The sequence below is a fragment of the Erythrolamprus reginae genome, chromosome 2, assembly GCF_031021105.1.
Source record: "Erythrolamprus reginae isolate rEryReg1 chromosome 2, rEryReg1.hap1, whole genome shotgun sequence".
NCBI classification, from domain to species: domain Eukaryota; kingdom Metazoa; phylum Chordata; class Lepidosauria; order Squamata; family Dipsadidae; genus Erythrolamprus; species Erythrolamprus reginae.
The window spans coordinates 46441822-46458374 of NC_091951.1; the positions used below are offsets into that span (position 1 = coordinate 46441822).

Consider the following 16553-nt stretch of genomic DNA (forward strand, 5'->3'; position numbering starts at 1 on the left):
TATAAAAATCCACACCTGCATTTAAATTATTAAATTAAATTAAATTATTTATTAGATTTGTATGCCGCCCCTCTCCAAAGACTACCTACCAAGCAGGGTTCACACAACATGCCAAATGCTTAACAGGTTAACCAATTGTGAAAGAATAGAATAGAATAGAATTATTTATTGGCCAAGTGTGATTGGACACACAAGGAATTTGTCTTGGTGCATATGCTCTCAGTTCCATTCACATAAGTTCCGTTCATATAAAATGAAATGAACCTGTTTAGGATGTTACGACTTTCCTTTCTTCCGGGTTTGCTTTTTAAGAGCCAAATCGCACAATTACATGCAGGCAACTTCACACAACATACTCCAAACACAAATACATTTCTATGGGTGGCCAGGGAAATTGAACCAACAAACAAAAAAATAAATAAATTAGATAATAATTAAAACGAGCCTTGGTGGCGCAGTGATTAAAGTGCAGTAGTGCAAGCTGAGTCTGCTGACTGCAGTTCACCAGTTCAAATCTCACCAGGCTCAAGGTTGACTTAGCCTTTTACTCAGGTGAGTAAAATGAGGGCGATATGCTGACTCTGTAAACCGCTTAGAGAGGGCTGTAAAGCACTGTGAAGCGATATATAAATCTAAGTGCTATTGCTGCCCCGAGTCTACGGAGAGGGGCGGCATACAAATCTAATAAATAATAATAATAATAATAATAATAATAATAATAATAATAATAATAATAAACAAATAAAGTAACGCAGGGGCTGAATTCACAAAAACTTCATTCAAACTTAATATTAACCGCTCCAAACTTGACTGTAAAAAATATGACTTCAGCAACCGAGTTGTCGAAGCGTGGAACTCATTACCTGTCAACCCCTAACCCCCAACATTTTTCCCTTAGACTATCCACAATAGACCTCTCCAGGTTCCTTAGAGGTCAGTAAGGGGCGTGCATAAGTGCACCAGTGTGCCTTCCGTCCCCTGTCCAATTGTCTCTCCTTATCTCATTTATCTTTTCTTCCTTTCTAATATCTTTTCTTCTATTCTTTTCTTTACTTATATTATTACATATCTTTCTCTTCAATGTGTATTATGTATTGGACAAAATAAATAAATAAATAAATAAAATAAAAACACCAGGGGTTGATGATGCCCAGGTTCACTCACCCTCTCAAGACAAATTGAACTGCTGACATTCCAATCCTATTTTAGTGCCATCCAGCACAGAAGGCGAAGGCGAGCACAAGCACCTGCAGTTCCTCCCTTGCAAATCCCCCCCCCTTATCTCCTGCTCGAGATTTGCTATGCAAGCAATCTCCCCAACACCCAAGAACTTCACCGAGGATATGGGGTGTGTGAAGGATTCCCCCAGGACATCTCTTCCTCTCCGAGGATTTGGATTTAATCCTGGAGCAACGCGGCTGGTCTGGATCACGGCTTTGCCTCTACCAGCCAAGTGCCTGGAAACGAACGGCAGGGTAACATAGGGTCCGGCCTCTCCCTCTCCCGGGATTTAGAAGATCGAACCTGCAGGAGGATTTTGCATCTGTCCCTCCTTCCTTCACTACCGCGACAACTCTCTGCCTCCCTTTGCACGGGAAGAGTCACCCTCCCCGCCCACCTCCAGCATTCTTCCGTTTGCAGTCTTTTTAAACCCCTGAGCTGCTCAAGGGTTTAAAAAGAAAGAGAATGCAGCATCCTAGAGGGGCAAGACTCATTGACGTCACTTCCTTCCCGTTCTACTATGGTTTAACCACCTGTGCCCCAATGCTGAAGCCCTTTGGGGTTGTCTTCTCTTTGCAGAGAGAGGTCTCTAGTGCAGGGGTAGGCAAAATTGGCTCTTCTATGACATGTGGACTTCAACTCCCAGAATTCCTGAGCTATTATGATTGGTTTTGGAATTCTGGGAGTTGAAGTCCACAAGTCATAGAAGAGCCAACTCTGCCTATCCCTGCTCTAGTGCATTCTGTGTGCTGCACACAGGGGAGAAAAGATGCATTTTCCCATTGGGGCCCAGAGGAAAGGAGGATGCTGTTTCCCCCCTGATCAATAAAATCCTTCTGAATCTAATTACTTTTGACAGCGCTAGACCCATAGGCACTATTCTGTTTTGAAAAAAGTTTCTGTAGAAAACCACAAAGGGAGTAAAAAAAACACAAATTCAGCTTATTTTTTACTTGAGAGATTCTCTTGATTCTGCATGCCCTGAAAAAGATTAGCAGTCAGCTCTCATGGGCTTTTAATGTTGTCTTATAACAAACAACAATATCGCAACCCTCTCATAGGCCTTGCAATGTTCCAAACTTTCTGACTGGAATACAACATGCAAATTTCATTGGTTGCCTTTATGGATGACCTATGCGCTGCAGGGCAAAGTGGTTAGCGTGAAGTACTGCAGGCCACTTCTGCTGACTGCCAGCTGCCTGCAATTTCAAACTATCTAAGCCAAGTCAAACAATCAATCTCAAACAATGTAAGTCCTAGAGCTCACTGTAACAGCATTGCCAAAAAGGCATTAAGAATTATTAAACTAATTTTGTGATGTTTCTTCAGTAATACTGCACTGCCAACTTGTTAACTTAGTGAGCTGCCTTTTTGGCAACACGGAATTATGGATCTAATTTCTCACTTGAAATCTGGAAAGTACAGCTGGTACCACCCTGATATAATTAAAAATAATGCAGCATAGTGCTCTACTATGCTGGCATCATTCTTCACAGCAATTTGTTAGCCCTGCCAGGTCTCAGCCCAGCTCAGAGGCAGCCAGGGAAAAGCCGGTGCCTATGTTCCACGCATGCATGAACACATAAGCATGTGCGAAAGCAACTTTGGACACTTAGGATTTGTTCTGGTCCAGCTAATGCAAATCCACAAATCTTTTCCCAAGGCTTTGATCTTCAAACAAATAAATCCTTTATTCTCTTTTTCACAGAATATAAATGGCAACAATACAAGCAGGGTTGTGAGATCATGCACAGTGACTATTTTATGATGCAAATTCACACTCCAAGCTAAAAAGCTGGAGAGGCGAAGCTATAAATCTCTCATAAAGCAAAGGAGTTTATCAGTACTAAAAGGACTCTGCTCGGTGTTCTTGTTAATCTAAATTAGTACAGTCTGTTATGATTTATCAAAAGCTTACTTTTTCAGGAGCTATGAATCACGCCATATTTCAATCATCAGATTGTCCAAAAGCACTTTCTTTTCCGTTTTTTACCTGGAAGTGACATATTGCCTTTTTACACAATTCTAACAACTGCAGATTCAGAACTTTTTCCCCAAGAATTTCTTCTCTTCATTTTACGAATCTCCTGAACCTAGGATTTATCCATGGGCTGTTAGATATTCTCCCATTGTCTGAAAATGAATCACTTTGAATACTAACTTCTAAATCAGTCTCCTATGCTCTCGTCCCTAATGCTTTCTGATAACCTTCTTAAACCAGGATAAGCTAAAACCTCTGTTTCCTCATCCTCAGAACACTCACAACAGGATTAATCATGGCTTGTCAGCCAAAATGGTGATGCAGATGGGGCTGCCCAGCTATTGCATGAATTGGAGGGATGGAGTCCAAGAGCAGAGTTGCGAGGTGGAGCGTAGGGGTTTTTAAATGATGGTGGGTGCAAAACATTGGTGATGTTGACAATATTTCTCACCATAATAACTGCACTGGGTGATTGTTAGTAAGTGCCGGAATGCAGAAGGTAGACTACTACAATAGCCTTTACATTATTGTTGAGCGTTTTCCTTTACCATGTCCTCCCGGAACCTGACACAATTGACAAATCCTACTGTATTCCTTAAGATTGGTGATTGTTCAGACTTCCGGTTCCTCCTTTGGCATGGTTGGAAGCTGGGACCATGACCTCCGCGACCCGTTCTGAAAATTCCACAACTGAGGGTCCGAATTTGGATCTAAGCCCCAGTAGAGGGGGTGAAGCAAAGAGGGACCACCAGGAGGGTAGTGGGGAGAGGCATTTCCCCTCCCCAAGTTGGGAAGCCCCTAGCCGACGGTACAGAGCAGCAGCAAACATGTCTGCCATGAACCTGAAGGAGAGCCAGAATCTTCTTTGACGTCAGTATATAATTGTAATTATTTATATCAATATTACATTTTACATATATCTAAATAAATACAGAGTGATCTTTTTCCCCAATGTTTCTCTGATTTTCATTTCTCTTTCCCTTTGAAGGTGATAATGACAATGACAATAACATTCCTGGAGACGTAATCAAAGTGTTTGGGCAAGGAGACGTAATGAAGAAACCTGCAATTCAAACAGAATTCCACAGGCAGGAAAGAAATCTGTCAAATAACTGGAATAAGGAAAGCTCATCTTCGATTGTTGTTCAAATTCAGAAGGTTATTTATCAACCAGGAAAACTAAAGAATAAATATATTGGGAAAGGTGTAAGACTCTTCAAAGACATATTAGATGCCAATGGACCCTGTCCATTACAGGCCAAAGGACAAGCCAATCTATGCAAAGACAAAGGAAAAACTTGGATATTCACACTTCCTCAAAAAAATGAGTCTCCTGAGTCACAGAATGGTTTTCATAGGGGAGAGACGTCAAATTAATTCAGTGAACATGGAAACAAGACTTTTAATAAAAGGGCATGCACAAGGAAGCCATATAACTGCGTGGAGTATGGAAAGGACTTCAGAATAAGCAATGATCGTACTTCCCATCAAAAGATCCACACAGGGGAGAAGCCATATGGATGCATGGAGTGTGGAAAGAGCTTCAGCCAACATGGTAATCTTACTTCCCATCAAAGGATCCACACAGGGCAGAAACCATATAAATGCATGGAGTGTGGAAAGAGCTTCAGAACAAGCAAGGAACTTATGTGCCACCAAAGGATCCACACAGGGGAGAAACCATATAAATGCATGGAGTGTGGAAAGAGCTTCAGCCGACATGGTCATCTTACTTCTCATCAAAGGATCCACACAGGGCAGAAGCCATATAAATGCATGGACTGTGGACAGAGCCTCAGCCAACATAGTAATCTTACTTTCCATCAAAGGATGCACACAGGGGAGAAGCCATATTACCTTTCTTTCCTTCAACACATCCGCTCCCGTGAACTAAGGGCAGAACTAAAGAGACACCTTGACCTAATTACAAAAGGCCTAAGTGCCAAAGCCCATTGCAACAACATCGCCAAGAAGGCTTCAAGAGTTGTTAATCTAATCTTACGTAGCTTCTGCTCTGGAAATCTCACACTACTTACCAGAGCATACAAAACCTTTGCCAGACCCATCCTAGAGTACAGCTCATCTGTTTGGAACCCATACCGCATCTCAGACATTAGCACCCTCGAAAATGTCCAGAGATACTTCACCAGAAGAGCCCTGCATTCCTCCTCCCGTAACAGAATACCGATCCGGGACGGCGTGGCTTTGCGCGCCATCAACAAATTAATGCACGGGGGGGTGTTCCGCGCGCACAGCTTAGAGATAACAGTGGCTTCCATTAGCTAAAAAGTGGGAGCAGGACCTCTCAGTGAGTGTAGGTGAAATCCTAAGTTCTGAATCATGCCTACATTGCTCTCAAAGATGAAATTTTCCTAGAATCATAAGGTCTGTTCTGTCTTCGTTACACATTACTCTATGTGGAAGTTGACATGCAGCTAAACCCAACTATCCTCCAATAAAACAGACATGTGGGTAGATCTGGGTACTTTATTAAAGGAACAGGATGGATGAAACTGGAAAAGTAGAAATACAGTACAAGTATTCCTCGAGGTATGAACCATTAGGTTCGTACCTCAAAATTGTTTCAAATGAATCCAATTTTACAAATTTATAAAATCAAATTTATTAATTGAATCAAATGGATTTTTAAATGAATGAAAAATATGACATACTGCCTACAGATGACCAGTTGTTTCCACCACCGATCAGCTGATTCCACTGCAGCTGAAAAATGAACTAAATTGCCTCCAAGCAGGCTCTCCGTTTGCAGTTTTAAAAAATGCACTCGCTGCTCTTCAGCTCAAACATCTTCAGACAGCTGCCCCGAGGGGGTGTGGAGGTAATTTACAGAAATCTCAGACTGCAGTTACTGAACAAAAAAAACCAACCTCCTGCCAGTACAGTAAATAGCATAAGAATCTCCAGCCAGGCTCCCAGAGGGAGATGGGAGGAATTTACAGAACTCTTGGCTTGGAACAGTAACGGAGATGGAAAGGCCCTCGAGGTCCTGTAGCCCAACCCACTGCTCAGGCAGGAAACCCTATACTGTTTCAGACAAATGATTGTTCAATCTCTTCTTTTAAAAAGTGTTGGAACTTCTAGAGACAAATTGTTCCACTCATCTATTGTTATAACCATCAGGAAAATAGTTATTTCTGAGCAACCAAAATTTAAGAGAGATTCTTATTAGGAATTTTTTTTTGTTACATTTTTAAAACTACTGTATTGTTGGACATTTCCCCAATTTAAGTCTACTTGGATGATTTAGTGCTTTCGTTATAGATAACCAAAATTGTATTTTCAGATAGTGTTTCTGTGATGGTTGCAGCACCTGACAGGGACAGTTATGGGGGGCCAGGGCCTTCAGCACTTCCTGTCAGGAATGACACAGTATGTCCAGAGCTCAGCGAATCAGGGAAGAACACAGCATGTTCAGGGCTCAGCCAATCAGGGGATGACACAGCATGTCCAGGGCTCAGCCAATCAGAGGCAGAGATGGAACCTCTTCTGGATGTCAGAATGTGAAGGTCAAAGAAGAGATGCCTGATTGGCTAGAAGGGTCACTGATAGGTAATGCTGTTGGGTCATTGGGTCACCACCTCACACTATTTAAGGGTGAGGCATGCCCCACCTTGTTGCAGAGAAACAATACCATTCCTTGTGTAATTAGTTTGTCTTGTTTCTTGCTTTTCAGTTTTTGATTTAAACAGTTACTTTTTTGACTTTGCTAATGTTTTTGGCTACCCCAGTTATTGAGGACTATTGGAACTTTTAAATATATTAAATCCTGTTATAAATTCGGCAGTTTGTGTACATCTAATTATTAGTGCCAGCCCCAGGACAGAACAGTTTCTCTTTTATCTTTCCCAACACCTTATACAACATCTTGGAAAATAGCCATGTATTTTTCTTCTTCAATATTATATAAACGTGTGCCATCCTATCTCTGGGACCGCCTTCTGCCGCACGAATCCCAGCGACCAGTTTGGCGGGACCCAGGGGAAGATCCTTTCTGTGGCGGCCCCAGCCCTCTGGAACCAACTCCCCCGAGATTAGAATAGCCCCCACCCTTCTTGCCTTTCGTAAGTTCCTTAAAACCCACCTCTGTCGTCAGGCATGGGGGAACTGAGATCTTCTTTCCCCCTAGGCTTCTACAATTTATGTATGGTATGTTTGTATGTATGATTTTTAAAATAAGGGTTTTAGTTGTTTTAGTATTGGATTGTCGCATGTTGTTTTTACCATTGTTGTTAGCCGCCACGAGTCTACGGAGAGGGGCGGCATACAAATCCAATAAATAAATAAATAAAATAAATCTGTGAATTTCATCCCTCCCAAGTCAAAAGTCTTGTATTCATTAACAAAACCCATTCTCTCATTCATGTCAATACTGCAGCATGCAGCTCCCAATTTAGAAGTCCAAATCCACCTCTAAGTCCTGCATCTTGTGTCTGTCAGGAATTAAAATACCTGGGTAATATCATAATGCAGAAAGTAGGCCTCAGATAAGAATGCTGAATCATTCTGAGGCAGTTGAGCATGCAGCAACCTAGCAATTATGTGAAAAGTATTTAACTAGGCAGGAGCTCTTTGCTCTTTTTCTCTCTGTTCGCTGTTAGCTGTGTTCTGTTGCTGTTCACGAGAAGTGTGCTCTGAAGAAGCTGTAATGCTGTACAAGTTGGTTCCTGTGAGTTATTGAACTAAGATAGTTGTAGCAAGGTACTGGTAAGATACTAGTTTATTGTATTTATAGTACAGAAGACAGTAGTAGTAGTAGTAATATAAAGAAGTAAATATATTTTCCCACAACTTCCTACTGCTGCTATGTTTCATTGAAGACTTCAACTCCATTTCTACTGGTCTGTGGCTGGCTGGCTGGTTGGGTTGGTGGGCTGGCTGGACTGGTTTGCTGCTTGGGCACAAACAGACTAGTTTCCGCAAATGCAAGCTCTGATAAATTGGATATACAGTATGGGAATTAAATGAGGAATTTTAGTTTTTATTATTTATTTATTTTATTTATTATTTAGATTTGTATGCCGCCCCTCTCCGAAGATTGGAATTTATTATAGGAAAATTATATTGGAAAAGTGAATGAATATAGATTGGGGGATAGGAATGGGAAAGATGGAGGGGGAATTAATTAGTAAGATGAAAAAGTATTAACTGAGTTATACGTGTAACAATGCTTAATTAAGATACAGGGTGCGTTCCAAAAGTAATGCACTTATTTTTTTAAAAAGTAATTTATTGAACAGATTTGCACAAACACTTAAAATTCTTCAAACTACTGTCCTTGGGCCTCTACACATTTTTTCCAGGGACTCTGCCATGACCGGTACGCGCCCTGGAAGGCGTCTTCGGGGATCTAGAAACATAGAAGACTGATGGTAGAAAAAGACCCCATGATTCATCTAGTCTTCCCTTATACTATTTTCTGTATTTTATCTTAGAATGGATATATGTTTATCCCAGGCATGTTTAAATTCAGTTACTGTGGATTTACCAACCACGTCTGCTGGATGTTTGTTCCAAGGATCTACTACTCTTTCAGTAAAATAATATTTTCTCATTTTGCTTTTGATCTTTCCCCCAACTAACTTCAGATTGTGTCCCCTTGTTCTTGTGTTCACTTTCCTATTAAAAACACTTCCCTTCTGAACCTTATTTAACCCTTTAACATATTTAAATGTTTTGATCATGTCCCCCCTTTTCCTTCTATACAGATTGAGTTCATTAAGTCTTTCCTGATAAGTTTTATGCTTAAGACCTTCCACCATTCTTGTAGCCCATCTTTGGACCCGTTCAATTTTATCATTATCTTTTTGTAGGTGAGGTCTCCAGAACTGGACACAGTACTCCAAATGTGGTCTCACCAGCGCTCTATATAAGGGGATCTCTCGCAAGGTCTTTGTCACAGCTGATTAGATCTTTTCTAAGGACAAAAAAGAGTTCCTTTCAGGGCTGCCTTAATCTGAGGGAACAAAACGAAGTCTGCTGGGGTGACATCAGGACTATAAGGGGGCGGGGCAGCATTGGTACCAGGTGTTTGGCCAGGAACTCGCAGACACGTAGCGCATTGTGGAAAGCGTGTTGTCGTGATGGAATTGCCAGGTAGCGTAGATGTCTTTTCTCGTTCTGTTGACTCTTTTACGGACTCTTTCCTGTACATCCACGTAGTAGGCAGCGTTAACTGTCTGTCCTTGAGGAACAAACTCCTTATGGACCACTACTTTACTGTTGAAAAAGACGATAAGCATTGTTTTCACTTTTGATTTGCTCATTCTTGCCTTTTTGTGCTTGAGGGACTGGTTGGTGTGCCACTCAGAGCTTTGGCGTTTTGTTTCTGGGTCGTATTCAAAAACCCAGGTTTCATCACCATTGATGACATTGTCCAAATAATCAGGTTCAATTTCAGTTTAGCACAAACCTTAATCACGTAACGTTGCTCAATCGTTGATTCCATTTTTTTCGTGACATGGCTGGCGAACAGAGGTTTACAATAACTGATATCCTGCCGCTTCCACAGCTTGGAAAGCACCGAGACCGGTTTAATGGCAACACTTAGCATCCCCCCCCACCTGCTTCGGTCCCACTCCAACCAATAGGAACGGCACGAGAAATTCAATTGCATTACTTTTGGAACGCACCCTGTATATTAAAATTATCAAAATTATTCTTGGGGATAAACAATGGAACAACGGAATAATAGAATATTGAAGATAGAAAATGGTTATGATTATTTTGGATGATTAATATTCTTATTATGCTTAATTTTTGTAGGAGAAAAGTGGAGAAAAAAATACTGAGAATGAATTTCATAGCTAAGAAGGTTTAACTAAAAGATAAGCAAAAGATTATGGAAATTACATATGTGGATTAATTATGGTAAAATAGAATTATAGAATTATGAAAATAGAAAATAATGATTATATCGGATGTTTATTTTTTAAAGGAAACGAAATAATGAACCTGTAATATTGATTGTAGAATTTTTAGAAATACAGAATTCAAGCAAGACATGTGGATTATAAATTATAACTTTTTATACATTTATAAAAAGTTATAAATTATATTGATATACAGAGGGCATGATGTTTCTACTGGGGTTAGTGATTTAAATTAGATTTGGATACGAGGTTTTTATTGGGTTTATTGCCTCATAAAATGGAATACATAGGATGATTCCATGGGGTTTACAGTGATTTTTTTAGAATAGGGCATAATGATTCCACTGGGCTTACAGTGATTTTTTTTTTAAGAACAGAGCATGATTATTCCACTGGGTTTGCATTGATATAATTACAGCAGGAAATGATAATTCTATTGGCTTCATAATGAGATATGTAGAATGGGGCATGATGATTCAACTGGCTTTATAGTGAAATAATTAGACTATGGTATGATGATTCCACTGGGTTTACAGTGATATGAAATAGAGTAGGGTTTGAGGATTTTATAGAAACATAGAAGACTGATGGCAGAAAAAGACCTCATGATCCATCTAGTCTGCCCTTATACTATTTCCTGTATTTTATCTTGGGATGGATATATGTTTATCCCAGGCATGTTTAAATTCAGATACTGTGGATTTATCTACCACGTCTGCTGGAAGTTTGTTCCAATGATCTACTATTCTTTCAGTAAAATAATATTTTCTCATGTTGCTTTTGATCTTTCCCCCAGCTAACTTCAGATTGTGTCCCCTTGTTCTTGTGTTCATTTTCCTATTAAAAACACTTCCCTCCTGGACCTTATTTAACCCTTTAACATATTTAAATGTTTCGATCATGTCCCCCCCTTTTCCTTCTGTCCTCCAGACTATACAGATTGAGTTCATTAAGCCTTTCCTGATATGTTTTATGCTTGTAGAATGCTTATGCATTCTTGTAGCCCGTCTTTGGACCCGTTCAATTTTGTAGGTGAGGTCTACAGAACTGAACACAGTATTCCAAATGTGGTCTCACCAGCACTCTATATAGCGGGATCATAATCTCCCTCTTCCTGCTTGTTCTACCTCTAGCTATGCAGCCAAGCATCCTACTTGCTTTCCCAACCGCCTGACTGCACTGTTCACCCATTTTGAGACTGTTAGCAATCACTACCCCTAAATCCTTCTCTTCTGAAGTTTTTGCTAACACAGAACTGCCAATACAATACTCAGATTCCTTTTCCCAAAGTGCATCATTTTACATTTGGAAACATTAAACTGCAGTTTCCATTGCTTTGACCATTTATCTAGTAAAGCTAAATCATTTACCATATTACAGACCCCTCCAGGAATATCAACCCTATTGCATGCCTTAGAGCCATCTGCAAATAGGCAAACCTTCCCTACCAATCCTTCCCCTATGTCACTCACAAACATATTAAAAAGAATAGGACCCAGAACAGACCCTTGGGGCACACCGCTTGTAACCTGTCTCTGCTCAGAATACTCGCCATTAACAATAACTCTCTGATGTCTATGCTTCAGCCAGCTGCAAATCCATTGAACTATCCAGGGATTAAATCCAATCTTCACTAATTTATCTATCAGCTCTTTATGTGGAACCGTATCAAAGGCTTTGCTGAAGTCCAGGTAGGCAATATCCACGGCACCACCTTGATCCAACATCTTTGTGACATAGTCAAAGAAATCAATCAATGAGATTAGTCTGACATGATTTGCCTTCAGTAAAGCCATGCTGATTTGGGTCCAATAAGTTATTGTTTTTTAGGTGCTGATTTATCCTCTTTTTGAGTAGAGTCTCCATCATTTTAACTACAACTGATGTCAAGCTAACTGGCCTGTAGTTACCAGCTTCTTCTCTACTGCCCTTCTTGTGGATAGGCACAACACTGGCCATTCTCCAATCCTCAGGAACATCTCCTGTTAACAGGGATTGGTTAAACAAATCAGTCGGGGGGGGGGGGTAGCAATGACAGATCTGAGTTCTTTAAAAACTCTGGGGTGGATGCCATCTGGACCCATTGCCTTATTTATCTTTAATCGTTCAAGTTCTTCTAAGATATCGGCTTCTAAGATCACTGGAGCTGAATCCGTACAGCTGGAAGCAATGCTATATCCCTCCATAGTATTATTTTGTAAAGTCTGAGAAAACTGAACAAAAGTAGCTATTGAAATAGTCAGCAATCTCCTTATTCCCATTAATGCATGTATTATTCCCGGTACTAAGCTTCGTGTTGCTGCAGTTTTTCTTCTTCCTATCACTAATATATCTGAAGAAGGTTTTATCCCCCTTCTTTACAGATTTGGCAATTTCTTCCTCTTTTGAGGCTTTAGCAGCATATATTATCTGTTTCGCCTCCTTCTGTCTCATTTTATACACCTCTCTATCAGCTATACTTCCAGACTCTTTATACCTCCTATAGGCAGCCTTTTTTCATTGACTATATTGCAAAAACGTGGCAGTCCGGAGGTGGGTTTTCCCATGGAGGCGAGCCTCAGGGGAGTCCCAGGGTCGCAAAAACGGGTGCTTTGCTTGCAACGGAAGTCCGGAGGTGGGGCATCACAGCGGCAGACAAAAAAAGTTAGTAAGAAGAGGCAAAAAAAATCCAAACCCCGGGTTCGTATCTAGAAAAGTTTGTATGACGAGGGGTTCGTGTGATGAGGTACCACTGTATATCTAAAATGGTATAGAAATCCTGCCCAGCTGGCATATATGATTGGAAGACTAAGCCCTAAATGCTAGCATTGTGGTGGTGCAGTGGGATGATACACACATCTTTATTTATTTATTTATTTATTTGTTTGCTTGCTTGCTTGTTTGTTTATTTAATTGGATTTATATGTTGCCCCTCTTCAATGACTCGGGGCAGCTCACAGCATGTACAGAAAAACAGAAAACAATAATAACAATCCTATTATACCTTAAAAAACAATCTTAAATTTCTAATTAAAAGCTATCAATATCATTCATTCAGCAGTCAAACTAAGCATTCATCAGTCAGAGGGGAAGAAGGTCTAAGGAACCCCAGGCTTGGTACCAAAGATGAGTTTTTAAAGTTTTTCGGAAGACAAGGAGGGTGGGGGCAGTACGAATCTCTGGGGGGAGCTGATTCCAGAGGGCCGGGGCCCCCACAGGGAAGGCTCTTCCCCTAGGTCCCGCCAGCCAACATTGTTTGGTCGACGGGACCCTAAGGAGACCAACTATGTGAGACTTCACAGAGGAATGGGAATGTGGTGGAGACTCAAAAGTTCTGGACTTTAATACTGAAAAATGTAAATGGAATAGTTAAAATGAATTGCGGGTAGGATGGGACATAATAGAAGGAGGTATTAAAGAAACTCAGGGAATGAAGACAGAGGAACAAGAAGTATTAAGGACTATAATAAAAGCTGCTCATGCAACTATAGTTTAGTTGGAAGGATAAAAGTAAATGGACACTAAAACGATGGAATGATTATATATATTTGAACAAGTACAAATGGAAATAACTCATATTATCTCACTGAAGTGTTCATGGGATGAAAAAGCTGAAAGGATAAGAAAAAAATGGAAACTTTATTTTGCATGGGTGGAAAAGGATAAGGCCAATGAAGACATAAAGAAGAAATTGTCTAGAACTCTGATCTGGCTGGGACTATGAATAATAATAAACTTACATTCTCATCCAAACATATCTTTTATCTCCAGTCCATGAATCATGTTATGGGAAATGAGACTATGGAATGTGCTGAAGTCCTATTCACACCATGCATTTATATGGCTTCACCTCTGTGTGAATCCTTTGATGTCAAGTAAGCTTATTATATATGATGAAGCCCTTTCATCACTCCATGCATTTATCGGACTTGTCCACTATGTGGAGCCTATGATGGGATGTAAGTGCACTGCTTCTTCTAAAGCTCTTTCCACACTCCATGCATTTATATGGTTTCTCCCCTGTGTGGATCCTTTGATGGGATGTAAGTGCACTGCTTGTTCTGAAATTCTTTCCACACTCCATGCACTTATATGGCTTCTCCCCTGTGTGGATCCTTTGATGGGATTTAAGATCACTGCTTGTTCTGAACGTCTTTCCACACTCCATGCACTTATATGGCTTCTCCCCTGTGTGGATCCTTTGATGGGATTTAAGTTGCTTGCTTGTTATGAAGCTTTTTCCACACTCCATGCATTTATATGGTTTCTCCCCTGTGTGGATCCTTTGATGGGAAGTAAAATTACTATGTTGCCTGAAGCTCTTTCCACACTCCATGCATTTATATGGTTTCTCCCCTGTGTGGATCCTTTGATGGGATTTAAGTTGCTTGCTTGTTCTGAACCTCTTTCCACACTCCATGCACTTATATGGCTTCTCCCCTGTGTGGATCCTTTGATGGGATTTAAGTTGCTTGCTTGTTATGAAGCTTTTTCCACACTCCATGCACTTATATGGCTTCTCCCCTGTGTGGATCCTTTGATGGCATTTAAGATCCTGGCTTGTTCTGAAACCCTTTCCACACTCCATGCACTTATATGGCTTCTCCCCTGTGTGGATCCTTTGATGGGAAGTAAAATTACGATGTTGCCTGAAGCTCTTTCCACACTCCATGCATTTATATGGTTTCTCCCCTGTGTGGATCCTTTGATGGGATTTAAGATCACTGCTTGTTCTGAACCTCTTTCCACACTCCATGCACTTATATGGCTTCTCCCCTGTGTGGATCCTTTGATGGGATTTAAGTTGCTTGCTTGTTATGAAGCTTTTTCCACACTCCATGCATTTATATGGCTTCTCCCCTGTGTGGATCCTTTGATGGGAAGTAAAATTACTATGTTGCCTGAAGCTGTTTCCACACTCCAAGCATTTATATGGTTTCTCCCCTGTGTGGATCCTTTGATGAGATTTAAGCTCACTGCTTGTTCTGAACCTCTTTCCACACTCCATGCACTTATATGGCTTCTCCCCTGTGTGGATCCTTTGATGGGATTTAAGTTGCTTGCTTGTTATGAAGCTTTTTCCACACTCCATGCATTTATATGGCTTCTCCCCTGTGTGGATCCTTTGATGGGAAGTAAAATTACTATGTTGCCTGAAGCTGTTTCCACACTCCAAGCATTTATATGGTTTCTCCCCTGTGTGGATCCTTTGATGAGATTTAAGCTCACTGCTTGTTCTGAACCTCTTTCCACACTCCATGCACTTATATGGCTTCTCCCCTGTGTGGATCCTTTGATGGGATTTAAGTTGCTTGCTTGTTATGAAGCTTTTTCCACACTCCATGCATTTATATGGCTTCTCCCCTGTGTGGATCCTTTGATGGGAAGTAAAATTACTATGTTGCCTGAAGTTCTTTCCACACTCCATGCATTTATATGGTTTCTCCCCTGTGTGGATCCTTTGATGAGATTTAAGATCACTGCTTGTTCTGAACCTCTTTCCACACTCCATGCACTTATATGGCTTCTCCCCTGTGTGGATCCTTTGATGGGATTTAAGTTGCTTGCTTGTTATGAAGCTTTTTCCACACTCCATGCATTTATATGGCTTCTCCCCTGTGTGGATCCTTTGATGGCAAGTAAAATTACTATGTTGCCTGAAGCTCTTTCCACACTCCATGCATTTATATGGTTTCTCCCCTGTGTGGATCCTTTGATGAGATTTAAGCTCACTGCTTGTTCTGAACGTCTTTCCACACTCCATGCACTTATATGGCTTCTCCCCTGTGTGGATCCTTTGATGGGATTTAAGTTCACTGCTTCTTTTGAAGCTCTTTCCACACTCCATGCATTTATATGGCTTCCTTGTGCATGTCCTTTTATTAACAGTCTTGTTCCCATGTTCATTGCATTTATTTGATGTCTCTCCCTTGTGAAAGCCATTCTGTGACTCAGGAGACTCGTTTTCTTGAATTTGAGCAACAATCGAAGATGAGCTTTCCTTATTCCAGTTTTTTGATAGATTTCTTTCCCGCCTGCGGAATTCTGTTTGAATTGCAGCTTTCTTCATTACATCTCCATGTCCAAACACTTTGATTGGTTCTCCAGGGATGTCATTGTCATTATCACCTTCAAAGTAAAAGAGAAATGAAAATGAGAGAAACATTAGGGGAAAAGATCACTCTCTATTTATTTAGATATATGTAAAATGTTTATTGATATAAATAATTACAAGTATATACCAATGTTAAAGAAATGAATATTACTGATAAGTAATTAACAATGTTGGATGTACAGTGATACCTTGTCTTACGAACTTAATTGGTTCCGGGATAAGGTTCGTAAGGTGAAACGTTCGTAAGACAAAACATTGTTTCCCATAGGAATCAATGTAAAAACAAATAATGCATGCAAAACCATTGGGAAAATACAAACTTTAATGCTTAAAAAAAAAGTGGCAGGGGGACAAAGTGAAGGCTAAC

The 16553-nt window shown here is 40.5% G+C and overlaps 1 pseudogene; it reads right to left on the reverse strand.

Annotated features, from left to right (window-relative positions):
• LOC139160357 (zinc finger protein 721-like) overlaps positions 1 to 16553 on the reverse strand; it is a 42197-nt pseudogene that overhangs the window by 10967 nt on the left and 14677 nt on the right.